General features: G+C 44.1%; 1 protein-coding gene across 3 annotated transcripts in view; it reads right to left on the bottom strand.

Moving 5' to 3' along the window:
* LOC134359542 (interferon regulatory factor 6-like) overlaps positions 1-26,508 on the bottom strand; it is a 98,483-nt gene that overhangs the window by 40,973 nt on the left and 31,002 nt on the right. Inside the window, exon 1 of one of the 3 annotated variants that reach the window (XM_063072957.1) lies at positions 11,823-12,190. The exons of 1 other annotated variant lie outside the window; for it this stretch is intronic. The gene's annotated coding sequence lies outside the window, so the exon portion shown is untranslated. Of the gene's footprint in view, positions 1-11,069; positions 11,272-11,822; positions 12,191-26,508 lie in introns of those variants that run through there. One more of the 3 variants, XM_063072959.1, reaches the window with a different exon arrangement.

The raw sequence follows: 26,508 nt of genomic DNA, 5'->3' as shown, positions 1-26,508 counted from the left end.
CTCATTAGCAGGGTGTTTTCACCCACTTTCTCCTCCGACCTCTCTCATTAACAGGGTGTTTTCACCCACATTTTCCTCCGACCTCTCTCATTAACAGGATGTTTTCACCCACAATCTCCTCCGACCTCTCTCATTAACAGGGTGTTTTCACCCACATTCTCCTCCGACCTCTCTCATTAACAACAATGTTTTCACCCACATTCTCCTCCGACCTCTCTCATTAACAGGGTGTTTTCACCCACATTCTCCTCCGACCTCTCTCATTAACAGGGTGTTTTCACCCACATTCTCCTCCGACCTCTCTCATTAACAGGGTGTTTTCACCCACATTCTCCTCCGACCTCTCTCATTAACAGGGTGTTTTCACCCACATTCTCTTCTGACTTCCCTCATTAACAGGGTGTTTTCACCCACATTCTCCTCCGACCTCTCTCATTAACAGGGTGTTTTCACCCACATTCTCCTCTGACTTCCCTCATTAACAGGGTGTTTTCACCCACATTCTCCTCCGACCTCTCTCATTAACAGGGTGTTTTCACCCACATTCTCCTCCGACCTCTCTCATTAACAGGGTGTTTTCACCCACATTCTCCTCTGACCTCTCTCATTAACAGGGTGATTTCACCCATATTCTCCTCTGACCTCTCTCATTAACAGGGTGGTTTCACCCACATTCTCCTCCGACCTCTCTCATTGACAGGGTGGTTTCACCCACATTCTCCTCCGACCTCTCTCATTAACAACAATGTTTTCACCCACATTCTCCTCCGACCTCTCTTATTGACAGGGTGTTTTCACCCACAATCTCCTGCGACCTCTCTTATTATCAGAGTGTTTTCACCCATATTCTCTTTCTGACCTCTCTCATTAACAGGATTTTCACCCACATTCTCCTCTGACCTCTCTCATTAACAGGGTGTTTTCACCCACATTCTCCTCTGACTTCCCTCATTAACAGGGTGTTTTCACCCACATTCTCCTCTGACTTCCCTCATTAACAGGGTGATTTCACCCACATTCTCCTCCGACCTCTCTCATTAACAGGGTGTTTTCACCCACATTCTCCTCTGACTTCCCTCATTAACAGGGTGTTTTCACCCATAATCGCCTCCGACGTCTCTCATTAACAGGGTGTTTTCACCCACATTCTCCTGCGACGTCTCTCATTAACAGGGTGTTTTCACCCACATTCTCCTCCGACCTCTCTCATTAACAGGGTGTTTTCACCCACATTCTCCTCTGACTTCCCTCATTAACAGGGTGTTTTCACCCACATTCTCCTCCGACCTCTCTCATTAACAGGGTGTTTTCACCCACATTCTCCTCTGACTTCCCTCATTAACAGGGTGATTTCACCCATATTCTCCTCTGACCTCTCTCATTAACAGGGTGATTTCACCCACATTCTCCTCCGACCTCTCTCATTAACAGGGTGTTTTCACCCATATTCTCCTCTGACTTTACTCATTAACAGGGTGTTTTCACCCACATTCTCCTCCGACCTCTCTCATTGACAGGGTGGTTTCACCCACATTCTCCTCCGACCTCCGACATTAACAAGAATGTTTTCACCCACATTCTCCTCCGACCTCTCTTATTGACAGGGTGTTTTCACCCACAATCTCCTGCGACCTCTCTTATTATCAGAGTGTTTTCACCCATATTCTCTTTCTGACCTCTCTCATTAACAGGATTTTCACCCACATTCTCCTCTGACCTCTCTCATTAACAGGGTGTTTTCACCCACATTCTCCTCTGACTTCCCTCATTAACAGGGTGTTTTCACCCACATTCTCCTCTGACTTCCCTCATTAACAGGGTGATTTCACCCACATTCTCCTCCGACCTCTCTCATTAACAGGGTGTTTTCACCCACATTCTCCTCTGACTTCCCTCATTAACAGGGTGTTTTCACCCATAATCGCCTCCGACGTCTCTCATTAACAGGGTGTTTTCACCCACATTCTCCTGCGACGTCTCTCATTAACAGGGTGTTTTCACCCACATTCTCCTCTGACCTCTCTCATTAACAGGGTGTTTTCAGCCACATTCTCCTCCGACCTCTCTCATTCACAGGGTGTTTTCACCCACATTCTCCTCCGACCTCTCTCATTCACAGGGTGTTTTCACCCATATTCTCCTCCGACCTCTCTCATTAACAGGATTTTCACCCTCAGAACTGCCCTCACTGGGGATGTTTTTGTTGTTTTTTTACACATTCTCTGTTAACTCTGGAGACTGTTGTATGTGGAAATCCTTGGAGGTCAGCAATTTCTGAGATCATCAAACCATCCCTTTCTGTCACCAACTATCACTCCACGATCAAGGTCACATTGATCACAGGTCTATGTTTAGTCTGACCAATACCCGAACATCTTGACCAAGACTGCTTGCTTTTATGCACTGAGTTGCTGCCACATGATTGTCCGGTTAGATGTTTGAATTAATGAGCAGGGGTACAGCTGTGCTTAATAAGTGGCCACAAAATTTCCCTGAATCTCTGAAAGGTATGGAAGGTTATGCTGAGAGGGTTAAATTGAGTGGGGTGTGAGAACACCCACTGCAACATTAACACTGGCATGAATTAGTAAGGGCATTTTTTTTTTGTCTCTGTGTTGTTCATTCTGTGTAATTCTGTGCAAAAGACTTTTTTCTCACATTTGCCTGCAGACCTTTCTGATTAGTGAGCATTAGATTTATGCAAATGCAACAAAAGAGCTGACAAGAGTCAAAGTAAATTTATTATTAAAGTATAGGAACATAGAAAATAGGTGCAGGAGTAGGCCATTCAGTACGATCATGGCTGATCATCCAACTCAGAACCCTGTACCAGCCTTCCCTCCATACCCCCTGATCCCTTTCGCCACAAGGGCCATATCTGACTCCCTCTTAAATATAGCCAATGAACTGGCCTCAACTGTTTCCTGTGGCAGAGAATTCCACAGATTCACCACTCTCTGTGTGAAGAAGTTTTTCCTAATCTCGGTCCTAAAAGGCTTCCCCTTTATCCTCAAACTGTGACCCCTCATTCTGGACTTCCCCAACATCGGGAACAATCTTCCTGCATCTAGCCTGTCTAATCCCTTTAGGATTTTATACGTTTCAATAAGATCCCCCCTCAATCTTCTAAATTCCGGAGAGTATAAGCCTAGTTGATCCAGTCTTTCATCATATGAAAGTCCTGCCATCCCAGGAATCAATCTGGTGAACCTTCTTTGTACTCCCTCTATGGCAAGAATGTCTTTCCTCAGATTAGGGGACCAAAACTGCACACAATACTCTAGGTGTGGTCTCACTAAGACCTTGTACAACTGCAGTAGTTACCATATACCACCACGAGGTTCACTTTCCCATAGGCATTTACAGGAAAACACAGAAATGCAATAACATTTATGAAAACTATACATAAACAAACACTGGCATACACCAATGTGTAAAAGACTGAAATCTTGCATCTAATTTTGCTGGAGGGTTTATGATAATTTGCATGATGATTTCTACTTATTTCACTTTGAAAGATTTGGGGAAAAATAACAAATACCACGCAAAGTTAAAGATGGATGTTCTTGGTGAGTCAGACAACACATGTAGAGAGAAGTAGACAGTCGACAGTTCAGCTCCACACCCTTCATCTCAACCGGTGGAGTTTGTTTCGATAGCGATTTTAAACCAGAAGCTGATGAATTTATGAAAAATAAAACAAATTGTTTGCTTGTGCAGCAAGCTCTAACATTTTCCTCACTTTCAAAACAAGTTCCTGGTCGAGTGTATAAGTCATTTTAAAAGGGAAAGCATTTCAATGCACACTCCTAAACGAACTTTCACCACCTGAAGGCTTGAAATTAGTAATGGGATTAGCCATGGTTCTGCCTCTCTCAGAAAATCAGATAGCCCCTCCTGACTGAGGACAACTGGGTGACGTTTGATCACATTGACACTGACAACAGTTTAGTAGGCCAGATAAATTTCTGCTGCCTGACGTTTTAGTGTATCTGTTTGTTCTATAACCATGAAGATTTGTGACAGATTATGCAGTTGTGAAAAACATTGCACAATTGATAAGAATATTTCCATGCCCCAGAAGGATACTCCTGTGACAGGGGGGGACAGACACACTCACTACAACCCTTCCCACCTTCCAACTTCTTATTCTTAATGCCAATACTAGGCATTACTAGGGAAGACACAAACAATCTCCCAGATGTAATAGTGGCCAGAGGACCTAGGGTAACAGAGGAACCGAAGGAAATTCACATTAGGCAGAAAATAGTTTTGGATAGACTGATGGGACCGAAGGCTGATAAATCCCCAGGACCTGATGGTCTGCAACCCAGGGTACTTAAGGAGGTGGCTCTAGAAATCATGGATTCACTGGTAATCATTTTCTAATGTTCTATAGATTCAGGATCAGTTCCTGTGGATTGGAGGGTAGCTAATGTTATCCCACTGTTTAAGAAAGGAGGGAGAGAGAAAACAGGGAATTATAGACCAGTTAGCCTGACATCAGTGGTGGGGTAGATGCTGGAATCAATTATAGAAGATGAAATAGCGGCACATTTGGACAGCAGTAACAGGATCGGTCCGAGTCAGCATGGAACTTACGAAGGGGAAATCATGCTTGACTAATCTTCTGGAATTTTTTGAGGATGTAACTATGAAAATGGAAATGGGAAAGCCAGTGGATGTAGAAAGCCTTTGATAAGGTTCCACATAGGAGGTTAGTGGGCAAAATTAGAGCACATGGTATTGGGGGTAGGGTACTGACATGGATAGAAAATTGGTTGGCAGACAGGAAACAAAGAGTAGGGATTAACGGGTCCCTTTAAGAATGGCAGGCAGTGACTAGTGGGGTACTGCAAGGCTCAGTGCTGGGACCGCAGCGATTTACAATATACATTAATGATATAGTTGAAGGGATTAAAAGTAACATTAGCAAATTTGCGGATGACACAAAGCTGGGTGGCAGTGTGAAATGTGAGGAGGATGTCATGAGAATGTAGGGTGACTTGGACAGGCTGGGTGAGTGGGCAGATGCATGGCAGATGCAGTTTAATGTGGATAAATGTGAGGTTATCCACTTTGGTGGCAAGAACAGGAAGGCAGGTTACTATCTGAATGGTGTCAAGTTAGGAAAAGGGGAAGCACAATGAGATTAGGTGTCCTTGTTCATCAGTCACTGAAAGTAAGCATGCAGGTACAGCAGGCAGTAAAGAAAGCTAATGGCATGTTGGCCTTCATAACAAGGGAAATTGAGTATAGGAGCAAAGAGGTCCTTCTGCAGTTGTACAGGGCCCTGGTGAGGCACCTGGAGTATTGTGTGCAGTTTTGGTCTTCAAATTTGAGGAAGGACATTCTTGCTATTGAGGGAGTGCAGCGTAGGTTCACGAGGTTAATTCTCGGGATGGCGGGACTGTCATATGTTGAAAGACTGGAGCGACTGGGCTCGTATACACTGGAATTTAGAAGGATGAGAGGGGATCTGATTGAAACCTATAAGATTATTAAGGAATTGGACACGCTAGAGGCAGGAAGCATGTTCCCAATGTTGGGGGAGTCCAGAACCAGAGGCCACAGTTTAAGAATAAGGGGTAGGCCATTTAGAACGGAGTTGAGGAAAAACTTTTTCACCCAGAGAGTTGTGGAATGCTCTGCCTCAGAAGGCTGTGGAGGCAAATTCTCTGGATGCTTTCAAGAAAGAGATGGATAGAGCTCTTAAAGATAGTGGAGTCAAGGGATATGGGGAGAAGGCAGGAACGGGGTACTGATTGTGGATGATCAGTCATGATCAAAGTGAATGGCGGTGCTGGCTCTAAGGGCCGAATGGCCTACTCCTGCACCTAGTGTCTATTTGCAATACCTTAAAACATCCCTGTTTCTACACTTTCAGAACCTCCAGACTGTTGGTGTGCATCATTCACTTCAAATAACAGGCCTTAAGAAGCCAGGCTTGACTTCACCTCAGCTCCATCTTGGTTTAGCTCATCTTCTCTGTCGTTATAAAAATCTAACCGGCCATCTGAGTTTCTGATAGAGTATCACACATCAAATATCCTACCACTTTGACTGCCAGTAAACATTTACCATCCAATTTGGGAGATGCTTTGACATTTTGGGGGACATGTCCTCCCACTAGACAATGTATCAATATTGTTGAAAGTTTACAACACATAATGCTCACTGTATCTAGGCCAGCCAACAGAAAGAAAAGCAGGTCAATCACTCTTTCTACTGCAAAGCTTGTAGCCCTGCAGGTCACAACTTTTCAAGTTCATTTCAAGTACAGTTTTTTTAAATGAAGAGGGTTTCTGTCTGTGACACTCTTTCAGGTGATGAGATTCACCTCATCTCACCTCTAACCCTTCCATTAGTAATTTAAATACACAGCCCCCATTTTTGACTCCTCACCTATAGAAAATAGCTCTTTCCTGTTTATTCTTTTTAGATTCCTCAGTGTTTTACACCTTATTTAAATCTTGCTCTGCTTTTGTTATTCCAAAGAAAATAATTGCTGCCCATCCAGTTTTCCCATCACAAATAACATTCCCAGCCTTTGCAATATCCTTGTAAAGTTCCTTTGCATAGCCTCCACCGCAAAAAACACACTTTCTCTGTAACCTGGTGACGGGAACTGTACACAGATTAACACTGCTCTGTTATAAACAATTCTGGTATAATTTTCCTGCTCTTGTATGCTATACCTTGGCTAATAAAAGGAAACATCCTGTCATTTTAAGCATTTCTAAGCATGTTCTATTAAATTTAAGGTCCCTTTATTTTTAAAAATTCCTTAAAATCAGTCCATTTACTATCTATTCCCTTGTTTCCTAATAGACCAAATGCTTTTCTCTGGATCACATTCCATTCGTCACTTTTCTGTGCAACTGATCAGACCTCAATCTAAAGCTTTGCTCCTCAGCCATCAACCACATGACCATTTTTTAACATAATGTGCAAACTTCTTTATCCTAGTCTCTACATTTAAATTCCCAGATATTACAAAAGGGAGGGGACAAAGTACTGAGCCTTGTGGAATCACACTCTTCAGAGTCTTCCAGTACCAGATACACAAAAGTTCCCAAAACGTCAACTCTAATCTTTTCCATAGATGCTGCCCGGCCTGCTGAGTTCCTCCAGCATTTTGCGTGTTGCTTATTTTCTCTTGCTTGAGATTCTGCAGATGTTGAAAATCCAGATCAGCATACACTAAATGCTGGAGGAACTCAGCAGGTTGAGAAGCATCTATAGAGAGCCAACATTTTGGGCTGATATTCTTCATGACGACTGGAAATGAAGGGGTTAGAAGCCAGAATAAGAATAAAAAGGTGGTGGGTGTGGCGAGAGGGGGAGAGGAAGGAGCACAAGCTAGAAGGCGATAGGTGAAACCAGGTAAGAGGGAAGGTAAGTGGATGGGGGAGAGGGGTTGACATGAGAAGCTGGGAGGTGAAAGGCTGAAGAAGAAGTAATCTGATAGGAAAGGAGTGTGGACCATGCGAGAAAGGGAAGGAGGAGGGCATCAGAGCAAGGTAATAGGTAGGTGAGGAGGACAGAAGATCTTCTGGGGGAATCAGAATAGAAAAAGGAAGAGGGGGGAGGGGGAGAAATTTCTGGAAGATGGAGAAAGTGATATTCATGGCATCAGGTTGGGAGCTATCCAGGTGGAAAATGAGGTAGCCTCATCATGCCAGTAGGGGCAGCCATAGAACAACATGTCAGAATAGGAATGGTAGTGGAACTAAAAGTAGTTGGCCATCAGGAAATCCTGCTTCCTGCAGGTGGAGCAAAGGTACTCGACAAAGGAATCCAGGAAGATTGAATCTTTACTTTAATTCATAGTAACAGCAACACCTGCTAAGCATTTACTCCCTGCTTTCTGATACAAAGCTAATTCTGGATCCAATTTGGAACCCTTGATGATTTATCAAAAGTTTTCCCAATATTCATACTTTGTGCACAAATACACTGTCCTTATTGTCCATTGTTACATTCTTTCCTGATTCCAGGAAGTACCTGAGCACTTTGAAGGCAGTAAAACACTACTGATTTTTTCAGTCAACGTGGACACAGAAAGCTCCCACAAACAATAATATGATCATATCAGGACTTGAGCAATAGGCCAGAATTCCATTTGCTTTACCTGCATGTTGGCCTTTACTGATTTGTTTACTAGCACACCAAGATCACTTCAAAAATCAGCAGACCCACCACTTGACAAATAATGTTTTTCTGTAACATCCAGCAAAATGGATGACTTAACATTTTTCCACACTAGGTTCTACCTGCACGTTCTTGCCTAATCACTCATCTTATCTGTATCACCTTGTCCTCTCTTTACATTCTCCTTCCTTTTAACTCATAATCTCAAGTAGTTTAGTATCATCAGCATCGTTCGTTAATGTCAGGTAAAGCTTTTCTAGAAATGTTGAGTGGATGCTGATATGCCATGGATTTTCAAAAGTAACTTTCATATAAACTTGAGACTGCAGATGGGGCTTCAGATGACCATTAAATGTACTTTGGCACCTGCTGGATTTTAAGATTTAAAGATGAGCTTTATTTGTCACGTACATTGAAACATACAGTGAAGCTGATTGTTTCTCTCAGTGACCTACACAGTTTGGAGATGTGCTGGAGGCAGTCCACAAGTGTTACCATTTTTATCCACAACTCCCAGAATCAGAACCCTCAGAATCATGTTTAACATCACTGACATATGCTGTGAAACTTATTGCTTTGTAGTAGTAGTACGTTGCAATACATGCATGTTTGGAATGTAGGAGAAGCTGGAACACCTGGTGGAAACCCTTGCAGTCAGAGGGAAAATGGACAATCTCCTTACAGAGAGCAGCAAGAATTGAACCCTATCTTCCAGTCACTGGCACTGTAAAACGTGACACTACCATCATCAGAGCGAGAGACCACAATGATGTCCACATCATTTTCCATGATAAGTCTGTTGTACTGACCACCGTCTAACCTGCTGTCTTATGTCTTGCAATTTGGTCTATAACAATGCTAGTAACAGGAACAATGCTGCCAGAAAATTAATGTGGATGGCCTCAAAGAACTGGCAAAAATTGCTTTGCTTAGATATCATCTAAGAAAGCCAGTGACTATCGCCATAGAGTGTACACACTGCATCTGCACCTGGACTACTTTGAATTAGCACCAAGGAGGTGATAATTGGCTTTTCTATCAAGGCATTTGACAAGAATGTCTGGGAGAATCAGAAGCTAAATAATCACAACCATAAAGTGTCCTTTGATTGGGGGAGAAAAGTACTGGGGATCCAGAAACGTGCTGACAACAGTGACAAGAATGGAATCTATCAAGGTCATCTGCAGTGCAAACACTGAGAGCTAAAAATGTAGGTGAAGTAATTAAGGGACAGAGAAGCAATCTATGTCACAGGAAGGAACTGCTTCAAAACCTTCTTACCGGTGATTGTTCTTGAATCCATCCACAGCAAACTATCCAATACAAAGTCACTGCAACACCTGATCAACAAACACTAGATAAGGCTACATGACAATTAGAAAATAAGGCCCAGGGGTAATTGCAAACCCTGGAGAAATGCTAGGAAGAGTTTCTGTGGAACAAAATCAGAACTTTTATGTCCAACGTTTGGGAATAGAGGGACATTGCAGGGGACTTCAGAGAGTCTATAATCATGAGCATCTTCAAGAAAGGAAACAAATCTGAAGAAATAACAACAGCTGTTGGCCAAAGTCATCACCAACAGCTCCTCTTCAACTGTCTTCCCCCAATGGCCAAAGATGCACTCATTTGACCCATTGTGGATTCTGTCTAACTACAGGCACAGTGGACAAGAACTCCACTGCTTATTACTTTCAGGACAAATGCACGAATAGCATCAAGTACCACCCATAGTCTTTTTCCGCTTGATGAAAGCTTTGACCCTATCACTTAAGAAGGAAATATGGACCAAACTTTTCAACTCTGACAGGCTGCCGAAATTTGCCTCCAACTTCTGTCTGGCTCTTGATGTGATCTTAACCATCAGGTCTATAATATTCCTAAACTGGTGCTGAGGAAGGATCGTTGGTACCGTCCCAACACTTATGTCCAGTGCACTGTGATGGACAAGGAGGCTCTACAACGGGTAGTCAAAACTGCTCAATACATCACCGGCAACAACCTATCCACCATCAGGGACGTATATACAGAAAGGTGCTGGAAAGGGGCCAGTAACATCATGAAGTCAGTCCCACTCACACCAGCAAGGAGGTTACATAGCATCCACGCCTGGGGAACTGGGCTCAACACAGTTACTTTCCCCAAGCAGTAAGGCTGAGCAACACCTCCACTTACTAACTGCCCCAGTATTTTATTATTTCACTTTATGTACAGCCTAATGTCACTTTATGGACATACAATCCATCTCTGTGTCAGCTATCTTATATATTTATACTTATCGTGCTTTTCATTATTATTATGCTCTTTATCTTTTGTGTTTTTTTGTGCTGCATTAGATCAGGAGTAACATTTATTTTGTTCTCTTTCCACCTGTAAGGGTTCAAAGGAGGTTCATGAAAATGATTCTGGGATTGAATGGCTTGTCACATGAGGAGCATTTGACAGGCTGGGACTCCGAAGAATGAGGGGGAGATCTCATTGACTGCTATTGAATGTTGAAAGGACTAGACGGAGTGGGTGTGCAGAGGATGTTTCCCATGGTGGGAGAGTCTAAGACCAGAGGACACAGCCTCAGAATAGAAGGGCGTCCATTTAGAATGGGGATGAGGAGGAATTTCTTTAGCCCAAGATCGGTGAATCTGTGAAATTCCCCACATATGGCTGTGGAGGCCAAGTCATTGGGTATGTAAAGGCAGATGTTGATAGATTCTTGATTCGTCAGGGCATGAAGGGATACGGGAGAAGGCAGGAGACGGGTCTGAGAGGGAAAGTAGATCAGCCACGATGAAATGGAGGAGCAGACTCGACGGGCCAGATAGCTTAATTCTGCTCCTATCTCTTATGGTGTACAGGATATTGAACAATCAAACAATCTTAAATCTTGAAAATTTCCGTGATACAATTCTGCATCTTACCTCCAACAAGCATCCTGCTGAGAACCTGCACAACCTACTTTCGCTTCACCACAAGCCACGCTTCACCTGTGATTTCGCTTGCGCACACTACAAACTTCGAACGATCACTAACTCATTCGATGAAGCATGGGAAACAATGGTTCGGATTCTTGAAAACGACAAAAGAAGAAGTGTCATCTATCCTCGCTAGCAAGCAAAAATCTGCAGATGCTGGAAATCAAAGCAACACACAAAATGTTGGAGGAACTCGGCGGGCCAGGTAGCGCCTATGGAAAAAAGTAAACAGTCGACGTTTCGGTCCGAGACACTTCGTTATTCAACAACACCGTCCGAATGTAAAAATCCACAACCAGACCTATCTCCAATATTTCAGGAGCCATCTCTCACTGAAGGCAATCATCAAGGAGAAAACTCCATTATCTGCAGAGAACCGGCGGTGTTTGCTGCCTCAGAAGTGTGAAGATCAAGCCCACGAATATCAAAACGACAGATTATTCAAACTTGTAAAATAAACGTTTAAAATATTCAAATCACTTTACCGCCCTCCCCACAAACAAACTGACAGCTCCTAACGTTTGCAAATACCGTCAACTCCTGACGGTTGCTGTCAGCAGACACAATGATGTAACTATACCTGCAGCGCGCTTGGAATCGTACAAAAAACAACACGGAAGTTGTTGACTTTAGCTAAAAAGAAATATTCACACTATAACTCCCAAAGTAGCTAAAAAGTCGAGTTACAGACTTTCTTACCGCAAATCCCGAGAGAGGACCGGAAATTGACGAGCTGATCACAGGAACATTGAGCCGGTCGATTCGGACCTGCGAGCCAGCGTCAGGTTTTCTCCCTTCTCACCTAGGTGTTTCTCCGCGTTTTTATGTTGTTGCCAAGAGGAGCTGTTGGTTCCCAGCACGTCTGCTCTGTACTCTTACTTGTTCGGCTGGCAATCCTTTGGTGGCAGTCAGATCGAAAGCGGAGTTTATTCCTCCTTGAGCTTCCAGATAGAGGATGTGAGAGATCCAGCCTCACTTCCTGAGTTTCAAACTGAGCTAAAACAATCTGACCGTGAAAATGACGCCGACCTTACAGCTGTTCTTGCCGAGTCCACACCCTTCCGGGTTCCTGAGCCAGGACTCTTGCAACGCAGGTGAGAAACCAGCAAGGAAAAGCGACTGTCGGAGGTGGAATTGTGAGGCCTTGGAAACAGCAGTTTATTTAAAGGAAGATGATAGCAGCCCACCTTAAATACAACTCGGGAGCCGCGAGAGACAGGACTCGCCATAAAGTTGCAACACACTTACGCGGTCTCAACCTGAGCTGTGAAATACCTCGACCGAAAGTATTTTTGAAATTTAATTTTGGTAATTGATTTATTGTCACATGTTGCAAGGTACAATGAAAAGAGAAATGCCCGACTAAAACTATCAGTACTTAATGAAATATTATGGCCGATTATATTGGCAAATAGGGCATATGTGGAACCATATTTTCTCGTGTTTAGAAGACTCTGAAAGAACATTTTTTATTGGAACACATGACATGGAAGATAACAAGAGACTCTTTCCTTAGGCCAAAAAGTGTAGAAGCGTATAGTCTATCAGATCGTGTGCTGGCTGTTTAAGACGCGGTTTAGTATTGTTACTTCTACAATTAGAAGGCTGGGGTCTTTGCAATCTTCTGTCCTAAACATTCTCAGTCATTGGGTAGATACAAAAATGAGACCTGTGGATTTTTGACCCTCTGTTTTTATTTTTGGATAGTGTTATCTGAGTGAGACATGTAAGCCAGGACAAATGAGCCCAGCCTTCTGAATTTTTTAACATCCACCTGAACGATCAGAGAATCTTGAAGTACAGAAGCAGGGCTTTTGACCCACTAATTCCACACTTTTGTTTACCTGGCCATCCAAGCCTATGAGACTAAACAGACCATGTCCACAAGAATACACTGGACATCTTGGTTTCTGTAACCTTAGGAACACTTAGATGGGATTAATATGACACTGGGACAGAATAGAGGACGCTTTCTTCTGCAGATAATGTACTGTTTACTGTTCTGTTCTCTACCACTGACTCACTTTAACTCGATTATTATAACCAGTAACACCTGCAATGCAGCCTCTTGAAAGTGTGGGATATCAGGGAGAAGGTGAAAAACTGAAGTTATTATATTAAGATATTTTCTTCCAACCCTTTGCCATATATATTACGTTGACTTGCTATTCTCAACAAACCAGTGACCTAGTGGGAATGTCAGTCCTAAACACAGAGATTTAATGAGACCTGTGTACATACATCTATTGATGCTTCTGAACACATCTTCAGTGATGTTCCTGGAATCATCAGGTGTTTCGGGTCTTTCAACATCATACACCCTCCCCCAGGTGACCCAGCCGGGGCTGATCAGACCCCAGCTTGTGTCCAGATGGCTAGCTACTTATGACTCCATGGCTCCCCTCTTTTGAGCCACAGCCATCTTGAGGCCCTCTCTGCCGCATCGGTGGTACTGCAGATGGCTCTCCTCTTCCTCTCTCCCTCGATGCCCAAAATGCTGAAGGCTCTGGCTAGAGAACGGGCTGTGAATTCCCTACACTAAGGAACCTAAGGTCTTTCTCACATGTTTGGCATAATTAACAGCGAAACACTCCTTTTAATTGTGTGACAGACTTTAGACACTGAGGGTACTTGGCCTGGAAGAGTGAGTGTTACAACGAGAACTGATAAAGGTATTTAAAATCCTTAAGGCTGGGTAGCAAAAGTAGTCAGCACAAAACTCTTTTCATTTTTAGTGACGTCAAGATCTGTGGGGCAGAGGCATTAAGATGATTTGCAAAAGAAAAACAAATTGTAGTGAGTCTTTGAAATACACCTTAAGGGAATGATGTGGAACAAATTCAATTGTGGTATTCTGAAGAGAGCTGGATAAATAACTAAAAGGATAAACAGATTGGGGCTGTGAGGGGGAAGGTGGGTGTTGCCCTTACGTAGGCTCAGTGCAGACTCATGGTTTCATTGGTGCTGTAATCAGTCTGTGATCTCAAAGAATTTCAAACAAGGGAAAATCTGCAGATGCTGGTAATCCAAGCAACACACACAAAATACTGGAGGAACTCCGCAGGCCAGGCAGCACCAATGGAAGAGAGTACAGTCAATGTTTCGGGCTGTGACCCCTCATCAGGACAGCTGAAGGCTCTCAGCTTGAAGCAGCTATACTCTTTTCCATAGATGCTGCCTGGACTGCTGAGTTCCTCCAGTATTTTCTGAGTGTCCCCAAAAATTTATAATATCAGGACACAATTGGTCCCTGCTGGGGTAGAATCTGACAGCGATGCAGGTGGATGCTTCCCTGGTATCATGGATTCTTGATTACCTGACTGGCAGACCACAGTACGTGTGCTTGCAACACTGTGTGTCCGACAGAGTGATCAGCAGCACTGGGGCTCCACAGGGGACTGTCTTGTCTCCCTTTCTCTTCACCATAGCCCAAGAAATAGTGGATGCATTAGTGATAATTTTTCAAAACTCGTTAGATTCTGGACTAGTTCCTGAGGATTGGAGGGTGGCTAATGTAACCCAACTTTTTGAAAAAGGAGGGAGAGAGAAACCGGGGAATTATAGACCGGTTAGCCTAATGTCGGTGGTGGGGAAACTGCTGGAGTCAGTTATCAAAGATGTGATAAGAGCACATTTGGAAAGCGGTGAAATCATCGGACAAAGTCAGCATGGATTTGTGAAAGGAAAATCATGTCTGACGAATCTCAGAATTTTTTTGAGGATGTAACCAGTAGAGTGGATAGGGGACAACCAGTGGATGTGGTATATTTGGATTTTCAAAAGGCTTTTGACAAGGTCCCACACAGGAGATTAGTGTGCAAACTTAAAACACACGGTATTGGGGGTAAGGTATTGATGTGGATGGAGAATTGGTTAGCAGACAGGAAGCAAAGAGTGGGAATAAACGGGACCTTTTCAGAACGGCAGGCGGTGACTAGTGGGGTACCGCAAGGCTCAGTGCTGGGACCCCAGTTGTTTACAATATATATATTAATGACTTGGATGAGGAAATTAAATGCAGCATCTCCAAGTTTGCAGATGACACGAAGCTGGGTGGCAGTGTTAGCTGTGAGGAGGATGCTAAGAGGATGCAGGGTGACTTGGATAGGTTGGGTGAGTGGGCAAATTCATGGCAGATGCAATTTAATGTGGATAAATGTGAGGTTATCCACTTTGGTGGCAAAAATAGGAAAACAGATTATTATCTGAATGGTGGCCGATTAGGAAAAGGGGAGGTGCAACGAGGCCTGGGTGTCATTATACACCAGTCATTGAAAGTGGGCATGCAGGTACAGCAGGCGGTGAAAAAGGCGAATGGTATGCTGGCATTTATAGCGAGAGGATTCGAGTACAGGAGCTGGGAGGTACTACTGCAGTTGTACAAGGCCTTGGTGAGACCACACCTGGAGTATTGTGTGCAGTTTTGGTCCCCTAATCTGAGGAAAGACATCCTTGCCATAGAGGGAGTACAAAGAAGGTTCACCAGATTGATTCCTGGGATGGCAGGACTTTCATATGAAGAAAGACTGGATGAACTGGGCTTGTACTCGTTGGAATTTAGAAGATTGAAGGGGGGATCTGATTGAAACGTATAAAATCCTAAAGGGATTGGACAGGCTAGATGCAAGAAGATTGTTCCCGATGTTGGGGAAGTCCAGAACAAGGGGTCACAGTTTGAGGATAAAGGGGAAGCCTTTTAGGACCGAGATGAGGAAAAACTTCTTCACACAGAGAGTGGTGAATCTGTGGAATTCTCTGCCACAGGAAATAGTTGAGGCCAGTTCACTGGCTATATTTAAGAGGGAGTTAGATATGGCCCTTGTGGCTACGGGGATCAGGGGGTATGGAGGAAAGGCTGGGGCAGGGTTCTGAGTTGGATGATCAGCCATGATCATAATAAATGGTGGTGCAGGCTCGAAGGGCCAAATGGCCTACTCCTGCACCTATTTTCTATGTTTCTATTTACACCTCCGACTTCAACTACTGCACAGAGTCTTGTCATCTTCAGAAGTTTTCTGATGACTCTGCCATAGTTGGATGCATCAGTAGGGGAGATGAGGCTGAGTACAGGGCTATGGTAGGAAACGTTGTCACATGGTGTGAGCAGAATTATCTGCAGCTTAATGTGAAAAAGACTAAGGAGCTGGTGGTAGACCTGAGGAGAGCTAAGGTACCGGTGACCCCTGTTTCCATCCAGGGGGTCAGTGTGGACATGGTGGAGGATTACAAATACCTGGGAATACGAATTGACAATAAATGGGACTGGTCAAAGAACACTGAAGCTGTCTACTAGAAGGGTCAGAGCCGTCTCTATTTCCTGAGGAGACTGAGGTCCTTTAACATCTGTTGGACAATGCTGAGGATGTTCTACAAGTCTGTGGTGGCCAGTGCGATCATGTTTGCTGTTGTGTGCTGGGGCAGCAAGCTGAGGGTAGCAGACACCAACAGAATCAACAAACTCATTTGTAAGGCCAGTGATGTTGTGGGGATGGAAATGGACTCTCTGACAGTGTGTCTGAAAAGAGGATGCTGTCCAAGTTGCATGCCATCTTGGACGATGTCTCCCATCCACTACATAATGTACTGGTTGGGCACAGGAGTACATTCAGCCAGAGACTCATTCCACCGAGATGCAACACAAAGCATCATAGGAAGTCATTCCTGCCTGTGGCCATCAAACTTTACAACTCCTCTCTTGGAGGGTCAGACACCCTGAGCCAATAGGCTGGTCCTGGACTTATTTCATAATTTACCGGCATAATTTACATATTACTACTTAATTTTTTATGATTTTATTACTATTATTTATGGTGCAACTGTAACAAAAAACAATTTCCCCCAGGATCAATACTATGACTATGAACCTTCTTCCATTCTTCTAAATACATCAATATATCAATCTGTTACTTTCCTCCATTTCCCCTTAACTACTGAATGCTAATTCTCTGAACTGTTCCTTGTGGCCAATAAGTTCCAAATTCTTATTGCTCTTTGGGTAAAGACCATTAGAAAAGGGAACATTGGGGAACTGCCTGCCAGAAAAAGGTGAACTAGTCTGTTCAGTCTTTTCTCAATATCATTCGTTTGTCATTTGGACTCTTGACTGAATCAGATGCTTATGGTTTCAGGTTCCATTATGATTACAAAGAAATGCAGAATAAGGCGGCCTATTTGATGAGTATTCCATTCTCCCAGTCTAGACATTTTCCATCCCCAGACTAAACATTCAACCCCTTCAGCACCACTGCACAGAACTGCGATGTGTACTGTCTATCATCATTAGGACAAGAACTGTTAGAATGTGGAACTGTTTCTTTCACTAGGCCGTAAGACTACTGAACTTCCTGCCACAACCCAGGTCTCATGCCAGTAGCAGTACACTGTTTACTTTTTAACTTGTATCGTATATGCACCTTATTATTTGTTAATTTATTTGTGGTAATATTACTATATATTGTGAATGTGAGTTGTAAGTACTGTATTGTGTACCTTGGTCTGGAGGAACATTGCTTCATTTGGCATGTGCTCGGCTGAATGACAATAAACTTGAACTTGTAGATTCTCTGTCATGAAGGAGGACAAACGGAGCAGGTGTACGGGAACACTCGACCCACACACTCACCTCCAAGTCACACAATCCTGACCTGGAAGTATGTTCATCATAACCAGGTCCAGGTCCTGGAAATCCCTCTCAAACTATGTTGTGGGAATACCTTCACTGATTCAGTGGCAACTCATCACCAACTCCTCAAGGGCAATCAGGGAGGGGTAACGAATTCTGGTCTTGTCAGTGATGCCCTGATTTGAAAAAAACAAAATGAAAATAAAGGCTGGGGCTTCAGGGAGGTACAGAGGGAACTGTTTGATCATCTTTCACATGGTATCTCAATACAAGCCTGTTTTCTCAGGAGGACGTTAAAGACCCCAAATTCAAAGTAAATTGGGTATATGTATATATGTATGGGTATATGTATATGTATATATGCATGGGTATATGTATATGTATATATGCATGGGTATATGTATATGTATATATGCATGGGTATATGTATATAACCACATACTACCCTGAGATTCATTTTCTTGCCGGCAATCACAGTAAACAGAAGGAACACAACAGAATCAATGAAACCTGCGTCCAACAGGACAGACACACAACCAATGTACAAAAGACAAACCGTACGAATACAAAAAGAATGAAAAGAAACAATAATAAAATAATAATTATTATTTAATAGATATAGCCATTCCAAACACACATAACTTTCAGAAATCAATAAATGAAAAACACCAGAAATGTGCTGTATTAAAAGAGGAAGTTGAAATTCTTTGGAACAGGGATCAGAATTGGGACCACTATTTTTCACATTGTTTGTCAATGATTTGGATAATGGAATTGATGGCTTTGTGGCAAAGTTTGCTGATGATACAAAGATAGGTGAAGGGGTAGGTAGTGCTGAGGAAACAAAACGATTGCAGCAGGATTTAGACGAATTGGAAGAATGGGCAAAAAAAATGGCAGATGGAATATAGTGTTGGAAAATGTATGATAATGCATTTTAGTAAAAGGAACAACAGTGCGGATTGTTATTTAAGTGGAGAGAAGGTTCAAACGTCAGAGGTACAGAGGGACTTATGAGTCCTCATTGCAAGACTCCCAGAAAGTTCATGTACAGGTTGAGTCTGTGGTAAACAAGGCAAATGCAATGTTGGCATTTATTTCAAGGGGAATAGAATATAAAAGAAAGCAATGCTGAGGATTTACAAGGCACCAGTCAGGCTGCACTTGGAGTATTGTCAGCAGTTTTGGGCCTCATATCTCAGAAAGGATGTGTTATCATTGGAGAGAGTCCAGAGGAGGTTCACAAGGATGATTCTGGGAATGAAGGGGTTAACATATGAGGAGTGTTTGGCAGCTTTGCTACTGCGCTCACTCGAATTTAGAAGAATGTGGGAGGTGGGGTGTCTCATTGAAACCTACTGAATGTTGAAAGGACTAGATAGGGTGGATGTGGAGATGATGTTTCCTATTATGGGGATATCCTAAACTAGAGAGCCCAGTCTGAAAATTGAGGGGCAATCTTTTAGAACAGAGGTAAGGAGGAATTTTTTTAGGCAGAGAGTAGTGAATCTGTGGAATGCTCTGCCACAGACTGCAGTGGAGGCCAAGTTCGTGCGTATATTTAAGATGGAAGTTGATCGTTTCCTGATCGGTCAGGGCGAAGGATATGAGGAGAAGGCAGGTGAGAAGGGGTTGAGTGGAATCTGGGATCAGCCGTGATGGAATGGCGGAGCAAACTCCATGGGCGGAATGGCCTAACTCTGCTCCAATACCTTATGGTCTTTTGGTCTTATGAACAGGGTATATATCGTCCCAATAGTAATGTGTACAACTGGTATCATCCCAAAAGTAATACTCAATGGCATGAAACAATTAGGGCTACAAAGTAATATTTATGTAAATCTTCACAAAGCCACAATATTAGACACCATTAGAACAGTCTGAAAGTTCCTAGCAATTGACAATTGAGTATGCTTAGCTATGCCCGTAGCTCAGGTTTTCCCAGCTTAACCTGAGAAGAAATAAAAATACAATAATAAAAAATAAATAGCAATAAATAGTAAACATGAGATGAAGAGTCCTTGAAAGTGAGTCCATAGGTTGTGGGAATATTTCAGTAATGGGTCAAGTGAAGTTGAATGAAATTATCCCTGCTTTTCAAGAGCCTGACAGTTGTGGGGTAATAACTGTTCTGGAATCTGGTGGTGTGGGTCCTGAGGCTCCTGTGCCTCCTTCCTGATGGCAGCAGCGAGAAGAGAACATGGCCTGGATGGTGAGGTCCTTGTCTGCGACAGCTCTCCATGTAGGTATGCTCAATGGTGGGGAAGGCTTTATCCATGATTGATGGGGCCATATGCACTACTTTTTGTGGGCTTTTCCATTTAAGGGCATTGTTATTTCCATACCAGGCCATGATTTAACCAGTCAATATACTCTCCACCACACATCTATGGAAATTTGTCTAAGTTTTAGAAACATAGAAAATAGGTGCAGGAGTAGGCCATTCGGCCCTTTGAGCCTGCACCGCCATTCAGTACGATCATGGCTGATCATCCAAGTCAGAACCCTGTACCTGCCTTCCCTCCATTCCCCCTGATCCCTTTAGCCACAAGGGCCATATCTAACTCCCTCTTAAATATAGCCAAAGAACTGGCCTCAACTGTTTCCTGTGTCAGAGAATTCCACAGATTCACCACTCTCTGTGTGAAGAAGTTTTTCCTCATCTCGGTCCTAAAAGGCTTCCCCTTTATCCTCAAACTGTGACCCCTCGTTCTGGACTTCCCCAACATCGGGAACAATCTTCCTGCATCTAGCCTGTCCAATCCCTTTAGGATTTTATACGTTTCAATAAGATCCCCCCTCAATCTTCTAAATTCCAATGAATATAAGCCTAGTTGATCCAGTCTTTCATCATATGAAAGTCCTGAATCTTCACAAACTTCTAAGAAAGTAGAGGCAAGGCCATGCTGTCTTTGAATGGCACTTACATGATCCTCTGAAATGATAACACCGAGGAATTTAAAGAACAATAGTGAGTTTACTCCAGTGTCCTGGCCAATACTTATTTCTCAGCATCAATGAAAGTAATCATTATTACTTCGCTGTGCACAACTTAACTGTTATCCTTTTAAAACAACTCTCCTTCAAAATAATACCTTGGTAGTTCTTTTCGGCAGGTTCTGGGATTATAAGAAAGCATTCAATTTAAATCACAGAACTGGCATTCAATGGACTGTACTAATGATACTGAGACCAGGATTTGAATCCTGACTTGACAGCTGGGAACTGGCTCAGAGTGGCAGCCAGGAAACTATGGGGCTGTCGTTAAAATCTAAAATGGTTCACTTATTCCCCATCAGGGAAGGACATCTTATTCTAGTTTTTCTGTGACTCCAAAGTCAGAACAATGAGGCTAACACAAAATAATCTGCAGATGCTAGGATCAAAGCAACACTCACAACACGCTGGAGGAACTCAGCAGGTCAGGCAGCATCCATGGAAACGATGAGTCGACGTTTCGGGCCGGAACCCTTTGTCAGGACTGTAGGGGGAAGGGGCAGAGGCCCTATAAAGGAGGTGGGGGGAAGGTGGGAAGGAGAAGGCTGGTAGGTTCCAGGTGAAAAACCAGTAAGGGGAAAGATAAAGGGAAGGGGGAGGGGAAGCAGGGAGGTGATAGGCAGGAAAGGTGAAGAAAGAATAGGGGAAAACACAATGGGTAGTAGAAGGAGGCAGAACCATGAGGGAGGTGATAGGCAGCTGGGGAAAGGGGCAGAGTGAAATAGGGATAGAGGAAGCGAGGGGGAGGGAATTACCGGAAGTTGGAGAATTCTACGTTCATACCAAGGGGCTGGAGACTACCTAGATGGTATATGAGGTGTTGCTCCTCCAACCTGAGTTTAGCCTCATCATGGCAGCAGAGGAGTCCATGTATGGACATATCTGAATGGGAAGCAGAGTTGAAGTGGCAACAATGAGGCTGATGTTTAACTGTTGTCTAACATTGACCAATGAGGCATGTTGATCAGCAGTAATGAATAGAAAAGAAACAAATCTGAGATTTTTCTTTGCTTACACCAACTCCTCCATGGATGGTCCCAAGCCTGGTTGTGAAAGGAGGAGGATTGAACATGGTGCTAGCAACCCCTTCCCGTTAAAAACCCAGAGCTACAGAAATGCCAACAGAAGCTCCAAAGACCCCATCCCTGGGAGAGGAAGGATCTCAGAAGATGGGCTGCACTTGGGGACAGTTGGAAAGACTGGCCCAGGACAGAGGACTTTGGGGAGCTGCTGTCAGTGGCCTATGCACTCTCTTTGCACCTTTTCCTTTGCTTCTGTGTCCGTCCTTTTTGTAATTTGGAGACCTGAAATGATCACAAGTGGAAATAAAACCATTAGATTTTATGTCCAACTTTGTTATTAGTTACTTTTTTGCAACCACTTGCGTGCTTGGTATTAGAGTTCCACATTTGAGCTCCTTCCGGAGTAAGTTCCCCTTTTTTACATATGCTTCTTCAAATTTCTTACTATCTGACCTTCAAAACTCAAAACATTTCTTTTTACTTATTCACATTTTTGGCTTTTTTTTATTAATTGAATTGGAATTTCCCCTTGGCTGTACTGGTGAAGAGAGAAGGGAGGTAACATTTTCCTGCTTCTCATTTAGAGGACATTAAAGAGATTGACTTAGAGAACAACACAAAGAGGAAAGATAGTCAGGCCTGATACAGGGCCTCAACACAAAATGTCAAGTGTTCAGTTCTCTCCATAGACACTGCCTAACCTACTGAGTTCCTCCAGCTCTTTCATGTATTACTCCACATTTGCAGCATCTGTACTCTTATGCCTCTAAAGACTTTAAGTAGTTTTTTTTCCCCTGGATCTTCAACATTTGGAATATCAAAAAAAAAACCCAAGAAATTCTGGAAGTTAACTTCTGATCGAACGGCAGCCACTTGAATCAGTAACATGTTATTTTTCCAATACTAAGGCAACTGCTGGACTTTATTATTATCAGTTTTTAACCCAGAATGTGAGGTTGTGAAATAGATTTCTTTAATCTAGCTCTTCACATAAATTTGGGGAATAACTTTGCAAGAAAACTTTTTCCTTCAGGAGTTATATGGCAAGAAATTTAACTCCATGATGCTTTCTTTGGTAATGCATGATTTAAATTTGATTTTACTGAGAATAAAATGTGACAGTGACAGGTTCAGGTTGTTGTTCATCACTGGAAAAATTAGACACACCCTGAACTGGGCAGATGCAATCTCAATGGTTCTTCTCACACCCTCAGACCACCTAGATAACACAAACACTTATGTCAAGATGCTGTTTATCGACTATAGCATTTAACACCATCATTCCCACAATCCTGATTGAGAAGTTGCAGAAGCTGGGCCTCTATCTCCCTCTGCAATTGGATCCTTGACTTTCTAACCGGAAGACCACAATCTGTGCGGATTGGTGATAACGTATCCTCCTCACTGACAATCAACACTGGTGCACCTCAGGGGTGTGTGCGTAGCCCACTGCTCTACTCTCTCTATCCCCATCATGAATGTGTAGCTAGGCATGGCTCAAATTCCATCTATAAATTTGCTGATGATACAGCCATTATTGGCAGAATCTCAGATGGAGGAGAGGGTGTACAGGAGTGAGATATGCCAACTAGTAGAATGGTGCCACAGCAACAACCTGGCACTCAATGTCAGCAAGATGAAAGAGCTGATTGTGGACTTCAGGAAGGGTAAGACAAAGGAACACACACCAATCCTCATGGAGGGATCAGAAGTGGAGAGAGAACGAGCAGCTTCAAGTTCCTGGGTGTCAAGATCTCTGAGGATCTAACCTGGTCCCAACATATTGATGTAGTTATAAAGAAGGCAAGACAGCAACTATACTTTATTAGGAGTTTGAAGAGATTTGGCATGTCAACAAATATGATCAAAAACTTCTACATTTACCATGGAGAGCATTCTGACAGGCTGCATCACTGTCTAGTATGGTGGGGGTGGGGGTGCTACAGTACAGAATCAAAAGAAGCTGCAGAGAGTCATAAATTTTGTCCTGTCCATCTTGGGCACTAGCCTACAAAGTACCAGGACACCATCAAGGAGTGGTGTCTCAGAAAGGCAGCGTCCTCAAGGACCTCCAGCATCCAGGACATGCCCTTTTCTCACTGTTACCATCAGGTAGGAGATACAGAAGCCTGAAGGCACACACTCAGCGATTCAGGAACAGCTTCTTCCCCTCTGCCATCTGATTCCTAAATGAACCCTTGGACACTGCCTGATTTTTAAAAATATATATTATTTGTTTTTGGCACAATTTAAAATCTATTCAATATACATATGCTGTACTTATTTTCTTCTAGATTATGTATTGCATTGAACTGCTGCTGCTAAGTTAACAAATTTCATGACACTTGCTGGTGATAATAAAACTGATTCTGATGCAAATTTGCATGTCTATCTTAATATCGATGTCAGAAAATGATGTCATTCCTCATGTATGGAATATTTGGGACATTGTGTTGAATTTTCCAAGTAATCAAAACAGGCCTCTATCCCTACCATTGAGTACCAAAAGATTTTACACCATGGATTCACATGAAGCCCCCTCACTCCAACCCCACCCCCCTCAATCTAACCTCACTATCCCCAATCCCCTCAATCTAACCTCACTCTATCCCCAATCCACTCACTCTACCCCAATCTAACCTCACTATCCCCAATCCCTCAGTCCCCTCACTCTATCCCCACCACACTCTCCACACTCCCACCCTCACTCCAATCCCCTCACTTCATCCTCACTCCCTCCCCAATCCCCCTCACTCTACCCTCACCCCCACCCCCCTCACTCCCTCCTGTAATCCCCTCACTCCACGTCCCCCCTCCAACTCCCCTCACTCCACCCCCCCCAACTCCCCTCACAATTGGGGGGGTGCTGGGAACAGACCCAAATGCCAGACACAGACACTGGAGTACAAGGAATAGGACTTGACTAGAGTAGGGACGTGACAGGATTCAGACCAGGAGCAGGGACAAGAACGCAGACTTGGGCTAGGGAAAGCGGGACCAGGACAAGAAACCATGGGCTAGGAGACAAGGCTTCGACTCCGAGCCCGAGACTGGACAAGGACCCAGAACTTGGGTCTTGCCTCGAGCTCGGACCCCAGAACCAGGCAAGGACATGACATGGCTTCAGGACAGGACGTGGCTGGGGCTAGAGGCCTGAGCTTGGAGACAGGCTGGGGTCTTGGGGTCTTAGGTTCTTGGGGCTTGGCTTGGGACCCTCAGGGCTTGGCTGCCAGCTAGGGTCCAGGATCCTGAGCTTGTGGAGGCTGATAACTCAGAGGCTGGAACTCAGACAGACTGGGAACTATACATTAATATAGAGCCAGGACTTATCCTTCAAAAAGCCAGGACTCATCTTTAACATGACACCAACATGAGACAGGACATTACACAAACAGAGCCAGGATTCAACTTCATCTCCACACCAAGGTGGGACAGGTCCCTCCATCCAGTAACAGAACAGCCAGACTTACCCCACAGAGGCCAGGAAGAGACAAACACCACAGAACAGACAGTTCCATCTCTGCTCCAGGGAAGCTCTGAGACTCAGGTGGCTATGGAAACAGCCAGATCCCTACCTAGCTCAGAGTGGCAGGCAGCCACTCAGCTGGCCCAGGAAACAGCTGAATCCATACCACAAAAACAGCTCCAACTACTGACAGCAAGGCTCCATGATGGGATGGTTCCCCAACACAGCCTGAAGATGGCAAGTGGCCACTCTAGCCTTCCACCAGCAGGTTACTCCCAGGGGATCCTGACAAGACAAACCAGCAGCCCACACTTAACCCCAAGGCTACTTATATTGCAAGCCCCAAGATGGGAATCAGGTGCCTATGCTTAACTCAATCAAACTAGGGACAGCTGGAAGGCCCAGAGTCCTGAGTCCACGGACCGGACCGGACCGTGAACCGGAATGCGTACTTCACGGACCGGACCATGACAACTCCATCTTCACTCCCCTCTCTCTAAACCCCAATCCCCTCACTCTATCCCCAATCCCCTCACTCTATCCCCCATCCCCTCACTCTATCCCCAACCCCCTCACTCTATCCCCAACCCCCTCACTCCATCCCCACTCCCCTCACTCCATCCCCAATCCCCTCACTCAACCCTCAATCCCCTCACTCTAACCCTCATCCCCTCACTCAACCCTCATCCCCTCACTCTAACCCCAATCCCCTCACTCTATCCTCACTCCCCTCACTCTATCCCCAATCGCCTCACTCAACCCTCAATCCCTTCACTCTAACCCCAATCCCCTCACTCTAAACCCCAATCCCCTCACTCTATCCTCAATCCCCTCACTCTATCCTCATCCCCTCACTCTATCCCCAACCTCCTCACTCCATCCCCACTCCCCGCTCTCTATCCCCAATCCCCTCACTCTATCCCCAATCCCCTCACTCAACCCTCAATCCCCTCACTCTAACCCTGATCCCCTCACTCAACCCTCAATCCCCTCACTCTATCCCGAATCCCCTCCCTCCATCCCCAATCCCCTCACTCTATCCTTAATCCCCTCACTCTATCCCCTCTCCCCTCCCTCCATCCCCAATCCCCTCATTCTAACCCCAATCCCCTCAGTCTATCCCCAATTCCCTCACTCTATCCCCAATCCCCTCAGTCTATCCCCAATTCCCTCACTCTATCCCCACTCCCCTCACTCTATCCCCAATCCCCTCCCTCCATCCCCAATTCCCTCACTCTATCCCCACTTCCCTCACTCTATCGCCACTCCCCTCACTCT

Source organism: Mobula hypostoma, chromosome 20 (assembly GCF_963921235.1).
Source record: "Mobula hypostoma chromosome 20, sMobHyp1.1, whole genome shotgun sequence".
NCBI classification, from domain to species: domain Eukaryota; kingdom Metazoa; phylum Chordata; class Chondrichthyes; order Myliobatiformes; family Myliobatidae; genus Mobula; species Mobula hypostoma.
Note: the sequence above shows the minus strand (reverse complement) of the source record. Positions and strands in the feature narration are given on the sequence as shown.